This window comes from Triturus cristatus, chromosome 5_2 (assembly GCF_964204655.1).
Source record: "Triturus cristatus chromosome 5_2, aTriCri1.1, whole genome shotgun sequence".
Classification (NCBI taxonomy): Eukaryota; Metazoa; Chordata; class Amphibia; order Caudata; family Salamandridae; genus Triturus; species Triturus cristatus.
The window spans coordinates 91,167,374-91,180,515 of NC_140588.1; positions in this window are offsets into that span (position 1 = coordinate 91,167,374).

Here is a 13,142-nt window from a genome sequence, read left to right on the forward strand (position 1 = left end):
GTAGAGGGGCCAGAAATGCCATTAGACACCAGGAAAAGTTTTTAGTAGGAAAATGTAGGAATGGGGTCTGCCACCAATGGGCATGCCGTGCCCCCACCCGACCAACAGGAGCAACAGTCTTTCTGGTTACACCCGATCTTCCCTCTCAGGGGGTCGAAAGCCTAGTAGACACCAGGGAAATCTAAGAAAAAAATGTTTAGGTGTTGGGGCTACCAAACTTGGGCATGTCCATACCTCCACCCAAAAAAATGCAGCAACAGTCTTTATGCCCCACATGGGAGCAGATATGGGTGATTACTACCAATACCCCCCCCCCCCCCCTCCGGGCAGAAACCCCACTAGACACAAGGGACTGTATTTATGCAATATCTTTTGTGGGGTGAGTGCCCCCCTGGGCATATGCCCATGCTCTCCCCACCCCACAGTCCAATAGACTTTCTGCCTCCCCCCTGAGGTGAGTAGGGGTTTTCTCTCCCAATCGGTCCCCCAGGAGAGAGCAGACCCACAAAACACCAGGGATTTCAAAACAGAGCCAAAGAAAACAAAAGGAGGGAATGACCTACCCTGGCATTATGTTATACCCCTGCCCCAGCACCAGTTCCCCGTCCCCCGTTCAATCCACTCATATCCAACCACCAAGCTTCCCAGACCATGCATCAGTCGAGTTACTGATTGGGACTGAGCAGGGAGCAATAGGGGTGATCTGGCTGCTTAATGTGTGGTGGCAGAGGGAGGTATCTCTTGTAGAAATGCTACAAACTAATACTACAGACTACTTCCAACTTAACCAACGGTCTGTGGACTCTCTGCAATTCCTCATTGAGGTCTTTAAAAGAGCGATCCGTGGGAAGGCCTTGATGGCCATCCGTTGGCACAAGATGGAGAACAACAGAGAAATGACTGTCCTGGAAGCACGGATCCATGCACTGGAACACTCCGCTGATACAAGGGAGTCAGCAGATGATTAGCAACACCGAGTGGACCTCCGCAACCACTCAAAATCTTGGATTCAGCCAGCATTGCTTTCTCCCTGGCCCAATATCACACATACAAGCATGGCAACAAGGCAGGAAAACTTAAATATTGGCTGTTTCAGAACCGCTAATGACACTGCATAGTCACAGCAATACAGACCTCAGATGGTCTCTCTTCTAATGCCACTGAGATAGCTGAAACCTTTGCAGAATATTATTCCATGCTTTATATCTGTAGGCCCCCTCCACAACTAGAGGCAGCTCTCCCTATAGTTGCAGATCTTCCCATACACTCGCTTTCTGAGGCCCTATGCGCCAAACAGGACAAGTCATTCAGAGCTCCAGACAGCTCAGACCTGCTCCCATCTGAAAAACCCTGGGCTACACTGCTTCCTTGCGGAATTCCACAATAAGTTCTCCTTCTTATTAATATTGCACCTGCTGCTTCTCTTTGAGGAAAAAGGGCACTCTGGCTCTATAAAGCTGGACTTACAATCATCCACTATCACCACCATATTCAACCCGGGCCTGGAGTGGGGGGGGATTCGTGAGAAGCACCACTCCTGCTTTTGTTACAGGGGACCGATATTACAGCACTGCTGCAAAACCAGCCCCTAGTAACAAAACCGGCCCACACAGGTACAAAACAGCCTCCCACACCTCTGACCCACCGGGAAAATGCCTGGTGTCCACTATGGCCAGTCCGGACCTGTATGATGTTCTCGTTCTATAGACCCATTTCCCTCCTAAACACCGAAGCCAAACTGCTGATCAAAATGCTGGCCACCAGACTGGCCGCAGTCATCTCACACTTAATCCAGGACGACCAAAACTGCTTCATGCCAGATAGAAGCACCCAGCACTGCTCCCGCAGACTTCAAGTGGCCCTTTCCCAACTTGACAAACTTCAAAAGTCAACAGACCTGCTTTTAAATGATAATGAAAAAACCTTTATTACCATACACTAACCATTCCTATTCCAAATACTTAAGAGAATGAATGTTGAACCCAGATTTTTCTGTTTGATTTATGCCCTGTATGACCCCTCAACCACAAGAGTTTGGGTGAAAGGTACGCTGTCTTCCAACTTCTCCATATGATGTGTTACTTGACAGGGTTTGCCCCTGTCACTCTTATTCACCCTAGCAACTGAACTATTGGCATATTGGAACAGGATAGATAGACAGCTTGAAGGCTTCATCCATCTTGAAGGCTGTTCCATCCATCATAAAGATAGAATAGCTCTCTACGTGGATGATATGCTTTGATACTTGCAGTCTCCCAGGTGACTCTATTGTCCCCTTAATAGAGATGCTTGAAATAATTGGAGATGTGGCAGGGTTAAAACTCAACTACGACAAATACCAATATATACATCTGACTAGCCAACCCCCTGACCCATGTCAGATGAAAGACTATGGATCACACATTGCCCATTCAAGTATCTCTGAAATTACTATTTCCATCCTATAGATATCATGGGTCCTTAACGTAGACCTATCTTCAAATGAGTGCACACTGACCTCAATTCTTGGACTACCCTTCCACTTAACCTCACGGGTCATATCGCCCTCTATAAAATGATTGTCCTCCTTAGGCTTCTCTACATGCTGCAGAACCACCCACATATTCTTCCTCTAACTTTCTTCTCCATGCTGCAGTCTACAGTGACAAAGTTCTACTGGCCAGGAAAGGCACCCAGAGGGTCCTACTATAAATGTACAGCCACACAGTTTGAGGTCAGCCAGGGAGCACCCGACCTACGCCTTTACTATCTGGTGGCCCGTATGGTACCATTGGGGGATTGCCTTTTTGAGAATCATGATGACTCCTCCTGGCGCCTTAAGCTAACTATCCTTGAGAAACCATATATTCTTACCTTATACTTTAAGGTATGTATATATGGTTTAGGGTGGGTAATGGTTTTAGCGGTGGCAAGGGTAATTTTAGGTTTCAGGGAGGGTATGCGTTTTGGGGTGGAAAGGGTAAATTTAGGCTTCAGGGTGGGTTTGGCATTTGGCGTGGCAAGAGTAATTTTAGGTTTCAGGGTGGGAATGGGCTTTGGGGAGGCAAGGGTAATTTTAGGGTTCAGGGTGGGTATGGGTTTTGGTGTGGCAAGGGAAATTTTAGGGTTCAGGGTGGGTAATGGGTTTTGGGTGGCAAGGATCATTTTAGGGGTTTCGGGTGGGTATGGGTTTTGGGGTGGCAAGGGTAATTTTAGGGTTCAGAATGGGTATCAGTTTTCGGGTGGCAATGGTAATTTTAGGGTTTAGGGTGGATATGGGTTTTGAGGTGGCAAGGGTAATTTTAGGGTTCAGGGGAGGTATGGGTTCTAGAGTGGGAAGGGTAATTTTAGGGTTTGGGGTGGGTAAGAGTTTTGGGGTGGCAAGGGCAAATTTAGGGTATAGTGTGAGTAGGGGTGTTGGGGTTGCATTGGTAATTTTAGGGATTAGGGTGGGTATGGGGTTTGGGCTGACAAGGGTAATTTTAGGGTTTAGTGTGGGTAAGGGTTTGTGAGGGTAAGGGAAATTTTAGGTTGTAGGGTGGGTAAGGGTTTTGGGTTGGCAAGGGTAAATTTAGATTTGAGGGTGGGGTAGGGATTTTGGAGTGGCAGGTGAAATTTTTAGTTTTAGAGTGGGTAACGGTTTTGGGGTGGCAAAGGTAATTTTAGGGGTTAGGGTGGGTATGGGTTTAGGGGTTGTGGGATTTTAAGGAAATGGATACACATATACATACACCCGAATCGCGTAGGGGAACTCAGTGGCTCTAATCTGCTGTGTCCACAAAATTGCTGTGTTATGCTGCCTGGCGGAATAAATATTTCAAGACACGCTGCAAGTGGGTCTCCAATTGTGGGTGCTTTTCTCGATTGGAATAAATATAAATATATATATATATATTTCTGTGAAAAAATCTAAGATTACAGGGACGTTATAGTTAGCCTGATATTTTACTCTTTCCAAACCTGAGAAAACAATAATATGTGGCCCAGCAATGCACTACTTATGACCTCACATATTACATCACTCATGACATGGTCAGTGATATCACTGATGACATCAGTTATCACTTCATCCACAGCATTTATGATGCACTCACACATCCCTATATAATCTTTTATACACCCACTGCCACTACCACATAACCATTCACAAACCCTTTCACCGAGCTATATACTTACACACCCACTCACTGATTCATAGATCTACACACACATCCACTCGCTCCCCCTACTGCCACTTATGCACCCACTTATTCACTAATACAGCAGTTGCATATCCACTCATACACCCATACAGGGACTCACACACTAAGCGAGTCACCCATAGAACTACTTACACACCTAGACACTTACCCACACAGTCAATCACACTGCCTCTTATGCACCCAAACAGTTACACAAACCCACTTACTTACTCATACAAATATTAACACACATTCACTCACCCACATAGTCATTGACAAAAGTATGCACTCATCCATATAGCAACTCTCATATTCACTCACTCATGCATACAGTCACTCATATACCCCATCACTCACCTATACTACCTTTCACATACCCAGTTACTCATCCATACTGACACATGCACTCAATCACTGACACAGCCATACAGACACTCACTCACTCATACAGCTTCATACGCATACAGTACCCCATACAGCCACTGACTCAGCCACTCACTCATCCATACGGCCAGTCACATACCTCCTCACCCACTCACACTGTCATGTAGTTCCTGCAAATCTTTATAGGATCTGCCCATTTAGACAACATAAACAGTGGGATTGGGGTCCAGACTGATTCTAGACACCCAACAGAGGATATGTTAGTCTGTAGACCAGCTAGCTCACAGTGCCACTATGAGCTCCTCTTACCAAGGATAGAATAGTTTCTGGCAATTTTCGAACATGACAGCCCTGAACCCTCAGAGTTCATGGAAACAGTACAGTAATTTTTGCTCAGTCACCCATGCTCACTTTGTCTCAGAAATATACACAGAATAAACTATGAGGACGTTTTCAACAAGTATTTATTGAACCATTGTCATTGTAGTATAAAATATGTGTGCTGCAACAACCATGAGACAGAAACAGATATATACAGGTATAAGCACCAGCATGGTAAAGAAAAGGTAGAATTCTACCCTAATGCTAAAACAATGAGTATAAGCAGGCATATGAATACATGACCCTAATAATACGTACTCCTACGATGCAAACTCTAACTAGATGTACCTAAGTATACCTAGTGTGTATGTAGGTGTATAGCCAAGAATCCTCTCAGGATAAAGCCAACCCCATTACCTGATGTGGGAGAGCAAAGGACTCCATCTTGGTCTTGAGTTGGATACCCCGCGAGGGATGTCAGACCACTGTGTGCTGGAGTGTCTGCATGCAGGAACCTCAGATCCTCTCTACAGCATGTCAGCATGGAAGTCTTTTTCTCCTCTGGTTTTCCCAGCGAATATGTAGTGCTTATATACCCGAAAGGTATCCTGAGGGGTTCTACCTAGGCTTGTACTATGGGCATTTTGGGCAAGGGTGATGATAGAGGTGATACTTCTACAGAGTTATTATGCAGAAGATGGTGATCTTGCTGTGATACTGAGAATCCTCACATATAAGACATGAGGCTACTTTTTCAGAGAAAAGCACACAACAGTCATGTAGCACCAAACTAGTCAAAAGGTAAGCGTCAGATCCATTATGTAGAACAATGGTCGGAGAGATGTAGGTAAATGTTTGTGTAACTACCTAGTCCTATATTGGGATACATTGAGGTTCATAACAACACAGACATCCAGACAACCATAGAGGTAGTCAGACAACCAATCAATCACCCATATAGCCATTCATGTGCACACTAACACACTCATACACCCACTTAGACATCATCTGCCAGACAGATACACTCACAACCAGTCACTCACCTATACATTCACTGAGAGACCTAATCACTCACTTTTACAGTCAGTCATGCACCCAGTGAGTCATCCATACAGACACTCATACACCCACTGATTCACCTGTACACCTTAGGATATATATATTTAACACTCATTTTTAAACAATCAGTGGATGATGTCATCAGTGATGTCTTTTGAGATATTGTCAGTGATGTCACTGACCATGTCATGAGTGATGTAATATGTGAAATCATCAGTAGTACATTGCAGGGCGCGAGTCGTAGTTAACTAAGGTAAATATAACAGCTGAATTTCGCTGGCTTGGAACGAGTGAAATGACAGACTAACTATAACATCCCTGTAACCTTTTTTTCCATTAATTTCTAAGGTTTTTTAAAATGCTAATTTCAAACTATACCGTGCCTGAAACCTGTGATTTTTTCAGTGAATTTCTAGGGTTTTTTAAATGCTAATTTCAAACTATAACTTTCCTGAAATCTGTTTTTTTTCCAGTGGATTTCTAAGGTTTTTTAACTAGCAGTCACATTTGCAGAGTGGTGGAGAAAGGAGTCTGGGTCTCCGACCAGCTCTCAGGAATTCTGTTACGTAGGACATGCAGGAGCTACCAGGAGGGCTTCTTGGTCCCCAAGGTCCCTCTGGAGTAAAGTAGACTTGATCCCCCAACCAGTTGTGCACCAGGAGCCAGGTTTGCAGAGTGGTGGAGAGAGTGGGCGTGTCCTCCAAAGACCTCTTAGCAATCCCACAGTTCAGGACTTACTGGAGGTAAAAGGAGGGGTAATTGCCCCCCAAGGATGTCCTTGGGGGGCAACTACCCCTCCTGTTACCTCCATTAAGTCCTACACAGCAGGATTGCTAAGTTTTTATAGCAGTCCACGCCCCTTTTCTCCACCAGTCTGCAAACGCTTCTCCTGCTATGCTCTTGGTTGGGGGATGAAGTCCCATTTGCTGCTGGGAGTCCTTAGGGGCCAACTGACCTATCTATTACATTCAGTAAGTCCCACACAGTGGGATTGCTGAGAGGTGGTCTCAGGCCACGCCCCTTTTCTCCACCACTCTGCAAACACGCATCTTGGCTCTCTCTTGGTTGGGGCATGAAGTCATTGTATTTATTGCCCCCAGAACCTGGCCCACCCAGGGGCCTAATTAAACAAAGCACGGGAGCCCGCGCTTCATTTTGAAAAAAATGTCAGCCGAATTTGCAGATCCAACGTAAATCCTGTGGAAAATAAAAAAAATATCTTTTTGGGCCCTGGGTGTCCCTGTGGGACCCCCGGAGCAGGCCTAGGGGGTCTGGGTGTTTCTACCCTGCCCTTTTTTCTTATTTTGTAAAGTTTTTTACCTTTTGCCTTGTGACTCAGTTCAACCGAGTCACAAGATGGCTGCCAACACTTCCAGGTTTGAAGTGTTGGCAGCCAATCAGATCTTAGGCATGAGATCAGGAGGGCTGCGTGGCCCCCCGCATTTCAGTAGATCATCCCTGGGGAGGTAGCGTTTCCAGTGCTGCGGGGGGTCCACACGGGGCCCTCATCATTATTTTTTATTGCCACTTGGGGGCCTGAATTAAACAAAGAAGGGAGGACGTGCTTCAATTTAAAAAAGAGAGGGAGAGGCTAACATCAGAGCAAGGACAATGGCCATTCCCTCTAATCTTAGGCTTATACAATTCTATTATTTTCACCGGGTAAATAACAGCCTACATATGCTGTGGATAATGTAATGCGCTAGCACACCATGCTGTACACGCTGTGGAGACCCTGATGGTTCCCTTTTGTCATGTTATATAGTCCTGTCCCATTAAAGTGGTCTATTGGACCTCAATCCACAAGCTGGTTACTCGACTACTGTGGTTACCCGCTGATTTGAACCCACAGATGGTGTTCCTATGAATCATGGAGGGCTGGGCTAAAACCAGACATCAAAGAATATTTGCAGGTATCAGCTATTTAATCGCGAAACAAGCCAATACTAAACTCTGGCGCTACCTGAAACCACCCTTGATTGCCTTTTGACACAGAGGGATGAACTTTTGCTACAACCCTGAAAAAGAAATATATAAGTGGCGGGGATGTGTTGCAAAACATCCAAACATATGAGGTCCATGGTCGATTACTTTACTTAAACTAAATGATACTACTCAGCCTCATCTTGGTCTTCTTTTACTCCTTCCAGTGGAGACATTGTGTGTATTGATCACAGATAACTTTTCCTGCTTCCTCTTAGACTCCTTTAGTTCCTTTAATTCAGCATAAGCATGGCACTGTCACTCCTCCAGTTCTATCTCCCCTCACTTTCTTTTAATTTCCTTGTTCTCTTGATTGTTCTCCTCCTTTATACCCTAATCCTTTATTTGGGTTCATTACTTTCAATTCTTTTACCACTAAAAAGAAACAAATTACACAAAGTGCAATATTAAATATGGGCCTCAATGCAGAATCTAAAAGTACACTACCAATCCTGCTAAGCCAGCTACCCATGGGGGTAAATCATTTCCCAGTTGCTTCCAAAGCACTTGTATCTTCCAAGCCCTTTAAATTTCATTATGGACGTGTAATATGCTTTATATACTTGTTGATCTCCCTGCTCTTAAACAGTATATGTGCTACTTGCTGGACGTGTGGCATCTTACAAGCTCTGCCTTCTTTCATGAGCAAAATTTCTAAAGTAAGTCTATTTTGTAAAACTATTGCCCTAATAGATACTAATTTTGTAATAAAGGATAAACGTGCTCCAGCAATGTTGCTCGCCGGTCTATTGACTAATGTAGACAGCTTTTTATTATTCAGGTAATTTAAAACTACTCCTATAGAGGGAACTAAAGCCCCCAAAATGACATCCACTATTTGTGAAGTTTTACGCTTAGCTCTTGCATGAAAAACTGTTTGCTTGTCACCTACATCATCTAGATGGTACTCCTTAGGGAACACTAAAGATAAATAGCAGCACCCGACCCACTTTGCGGGAAGCTGAAAATGCACATTTTTTTGCATACATATAATAAACTCATGGAATAACAAGGTCCTTTCCTTCAAATATCTGATCTCCCTCTCCTAAAACCTTAAATCTGTGTGCGTATTCACAACAACCCATCATCTGAGAATTTCAAATTTTTTCTTTACTCCTGATGAAGCATAGTTTCCCTTGCTGCTGCCAATTTAGACTCAGTTTCAGTTGTATTCCAGCCAATTTATATTTCTTCTCTTTCTAGCACACTCTTTTGCTTTCAACTTGGGCTTTTTCCTTCTATCCTCCCGATCATCAATGAAATCCTTTTAAATGTTACTCAATATACTGGTGAATAGCTGTCTAGGGGCTCTGACAGTGTCAAGGCTGACTAGTAACCTAAAGAAGTACTACACACTTTGCATATATCTAGCATGATAATGAGGATTTATATTTTTGTACATGGACTCACCTGAAAGAACTAAAACATAATTTGAACAATAATACTCAAAATGACCCTGAGGATAAAAGCACTAAGAATGATACAGCAGGAGAAACCATTGTAAGGAGAATATGATGATAGGTCATACCCTCTGTCACAGATGCAGGCAGATGAGTACAGACATAACAGTCCTTTGCATGCATTACACAAGAGTAGTCTTGCAAAAGATTGAAAAACACATTAGTAGTAAAGTTTCCTTCAGAGCCATCTCTCTGCAAAGGCTTCAGTTTAAATCCACACTGCTCCTCTATGTGAGTATGATTAGGTTTAGGTTTGGTGGAAATATGATCAACAGAAGAACTCAGACTTATTACTGAGCAAATCATAAAGAGAATAGAAAATACTTATATGATTGATTTGATAACTTTTATTTCTTTTATTGATTTAGTGAAAGTGTCACATGACTTTTTTTAATCAAAGTGGATGAACACAAATATTGAAAATAACATAAAATGAACAATTCTACTTGTCGCTTCTACTTCTGCAAATCTGCAAAATTGTTGATTAATTCATGATGAATATCAAGTTCAATTACTTCAAAGGAATTTCCTAACCCTGCATCAGCTTCTTCTAAGATATCCACCCTGCTCTTCTTCTGGAGTCTCAGCCCTAAGGGACCACAAAAAGTTCAAAATCCCTGTTCAGGCAAGTGAAAGTATCAGTCGATTCAAATCAGTCAAAAATCAAAATCATAGTGGTTTTCCTAAAACAGTTTGTTGCTTCTCAAACTCATATGTTCTTAAATCAACTTCACTCTTAGCAAAGTATGAACATTTAGGAGCTGAGTTCCTTTGATCGCTTGACCACTAGCTGTTCACCGTCTCTGTCACATAGGGTCATATTATCAAAGAACGGTGATAACATTATCGCCACTTTAGCGGCAGGAAACTGCTGCTAAAGCAGCGATAATGGGCTTGATATTATGCTCTATGGAATTCCCATAGAAGCCCAGGTTCACACCAGAACCTGGGCTTCCATGGGAATTCACAAGGGCATATTATTATTATATCAGTTTCCCACCCTTCCTTGGCCACCTTTCACTTCTTGGCTCCTCTCTGAATTAACTACTTGTCTCTACTCTAGCCTCAGAGTCTGTGCTTACAGCTTCTTTATCTTGGGTCATTATGGCTACACAAGACTCATTCACATCACAGGAACTATACAAAAAGAGAGGGCCCCCTGGGTTAAGAATGCTCAGGCAGGAAATCAGGGGAAAATAACAACACTGAAATTAATAATGTCCTGCCTGAGGGCTACTTTGATAAGCGGGAGGCAAACTCGCCTTTTAATTGTGCTCAGCAAGAGACACATTTGGGCCAGACAGGGACTATGCTCACTAAAGACACACTTATCATTAATGAAAATATTAAATCTCATGCAATGTATTGATAAATCACAGTAATTAGACAGAAAGTGAATAAATTCTTATTTTTATTATAAGTATCGCAACAATCTGCACTAAAGACTATATATTCATAGCACAATGAATAGGGCAGTTAATTAAAACAATGACAAGACACCAAAGAATATATCAATATATCTGATCCCACACATCCATACATACCACATTCATACCCCAAGCAGCTTGCACATGCTAAAAACAATTAATAAGGGAATCTGGGAGAACCATCCCTCAGATATATTCAAGAAAATACCCACATAGTAGAGTTTGTTTGAACAATGATACATCAGTCTCAAAGTCTTTGAGTAGTGTACATACCAGAAAAGTTTTTTTTTACACAGTGTTTTTATAATATCATAATATAATTTGGTGAATACTCTACACAAATACAGTTCTACATAGAAGTAATTTGGTCACTACTGCAAACATTGGGGCAGATTTATGAGCCCCTTGCGCCACTTTTGCGTCACTTTTCCAATGTTAAAAGTGACGCAAAAGTGGCGCAAGGGGCTCATAAATCTGCCCCATTGTATGTAGTGATTCTGTTTTTTTTCGTGGTCTCCACAACATGTGCCGATGTGCGTTTCGGTAATGAGCTGTAGTTAAGGTCGTACCTTCTTCAGGGCGTTAAAACATGGGAGGATCAGGATGTCTGGTGTCCATCAATAACAATTTTCTGGAAAAATAAAAAATACATATTTTCCTTTTGAACTAAATAGCTAGGCTCAAGAAAGAACAGAACTGATCGTACAATAAACAAAGGGTCGGGGAGGTGTAGAAGGTAGCTCGTGTCTAGGTTACTGGAACAAAGAATAGAACAGTTTCTACTCCAGCCAGTGTGACATATAGAGAGAAGAGACGAAGAGAAAGCCCCAGCTCACCGGTGAGTCATATAAAAAGAAATAAAGTTGCCAAAACAGGGATACAAACAAGCACCATGCGTACCCTTCTCAGTGTCCCAGAAGAAGAAGGGGTGAGGGTTGCATGCTATAGATGCCCGATACCTATCACATAGTAGCCACAAACCGGGATGTATGCCATTCACCATCGATGCCTTTGACATAAGAGAATCTAGGCAGCCAGGTACTTACCGGTCCATCTAGATGGACTTCAGAGTCATGAGGCGTGAAGGCTTTCAGGATAAAACAGAAGTAATGCAGGAATGACCCAACCTTGAAGATTTGCTAAGGCGGTTCTAACAAAATTCAACGGAGTAGATGTGAGTGGTACTGACAATAGAGGATATACGGGAAAAGGCTGCTCAATGTCTACTCCAGATGGAGGACTCAGCCCAGCATACATTGAGAAAGGTTCCTTGGATCGATGTCTGCTCTGAAAAGATGTGGAGGCGGGATTCAAATGAATGGAGTCAAAAATCAAGTCATCAGAGAAGATGGAGATGACAGTCTGGGTCCCTGTTACCCTTTATTTCTGCTCAGTTTGGATCTTATCGTAGTTACGTAGAAATAGTTCTGCGCGGCTAAATCCCTCAGAAACCAAACTTTATTTGCAGTCCTCCTATTTATTCATGTTTCCTTAGTTGTGTAATTTTCCTCTTTTATTCCCCAGACTGTGTCTCCATCTATTTCATACGGCACCATTTCCGCCCAGCCTTGTAGGAGAGATCAAGAGATTTCCTGCTCCTTCTCTGAGGACTTGATTTTTGACTCCATTCATTTGAATCCCGCCTCCACAGCTTTTCACTGTTGTAATCATTTATAAAGCCTTTTCCTTTAATAACTTCCTAAGACTCTTTCTTTGATCTCACTGCATCCAACACCCGTGTAGGAGTATCCTCTTCTGGAACATCTGACTCGGAGCTATCCAAAGCCTTCTCCGGCTCCAGTCACAATGTGAGTTGTTTCCATTTCCGGGGTCTCGCTCCTCGTTTTGCAATGATGCCGATGCTTGGGGTTACTGGAACTATTATTGGAGGAGAAACTGAGCTGAAGTAACAACAATATTAATCTGTGCCACTAATGGCGAAGGTGATGCAACCCTGCAACAATGGGCAACCGGGAGACCTGCACTCGCACCAAGTTCGACAATGCGTGGGGCTCCTCCAAACACTGATTTGTCGATTTCTTTCTCCTGGCTGAACAACAGTATGGCGGAGTGATCGGAAAGCTAACAGTTCATCTAAGAAATCTGTCATCAGACTCATATTTCCTGATCTCATATCCAACCCCCCTCTCGTGCTTTACTTTTCTCTGAATTTCACCTAGATAACGGAGGTTGCATTCCTACTTTCTCAAGAAGAGTCTCCCGCCATTGTTCTCCGTGTGAAATCCGTTTTTCACCATGATAGAACAGACGTGTCTTAAAAAAATAAAGAAAACACAAATATTCAGTCTGATGTTAAAATTCTTCTTCCATGTATTTGTTCGTTTGGA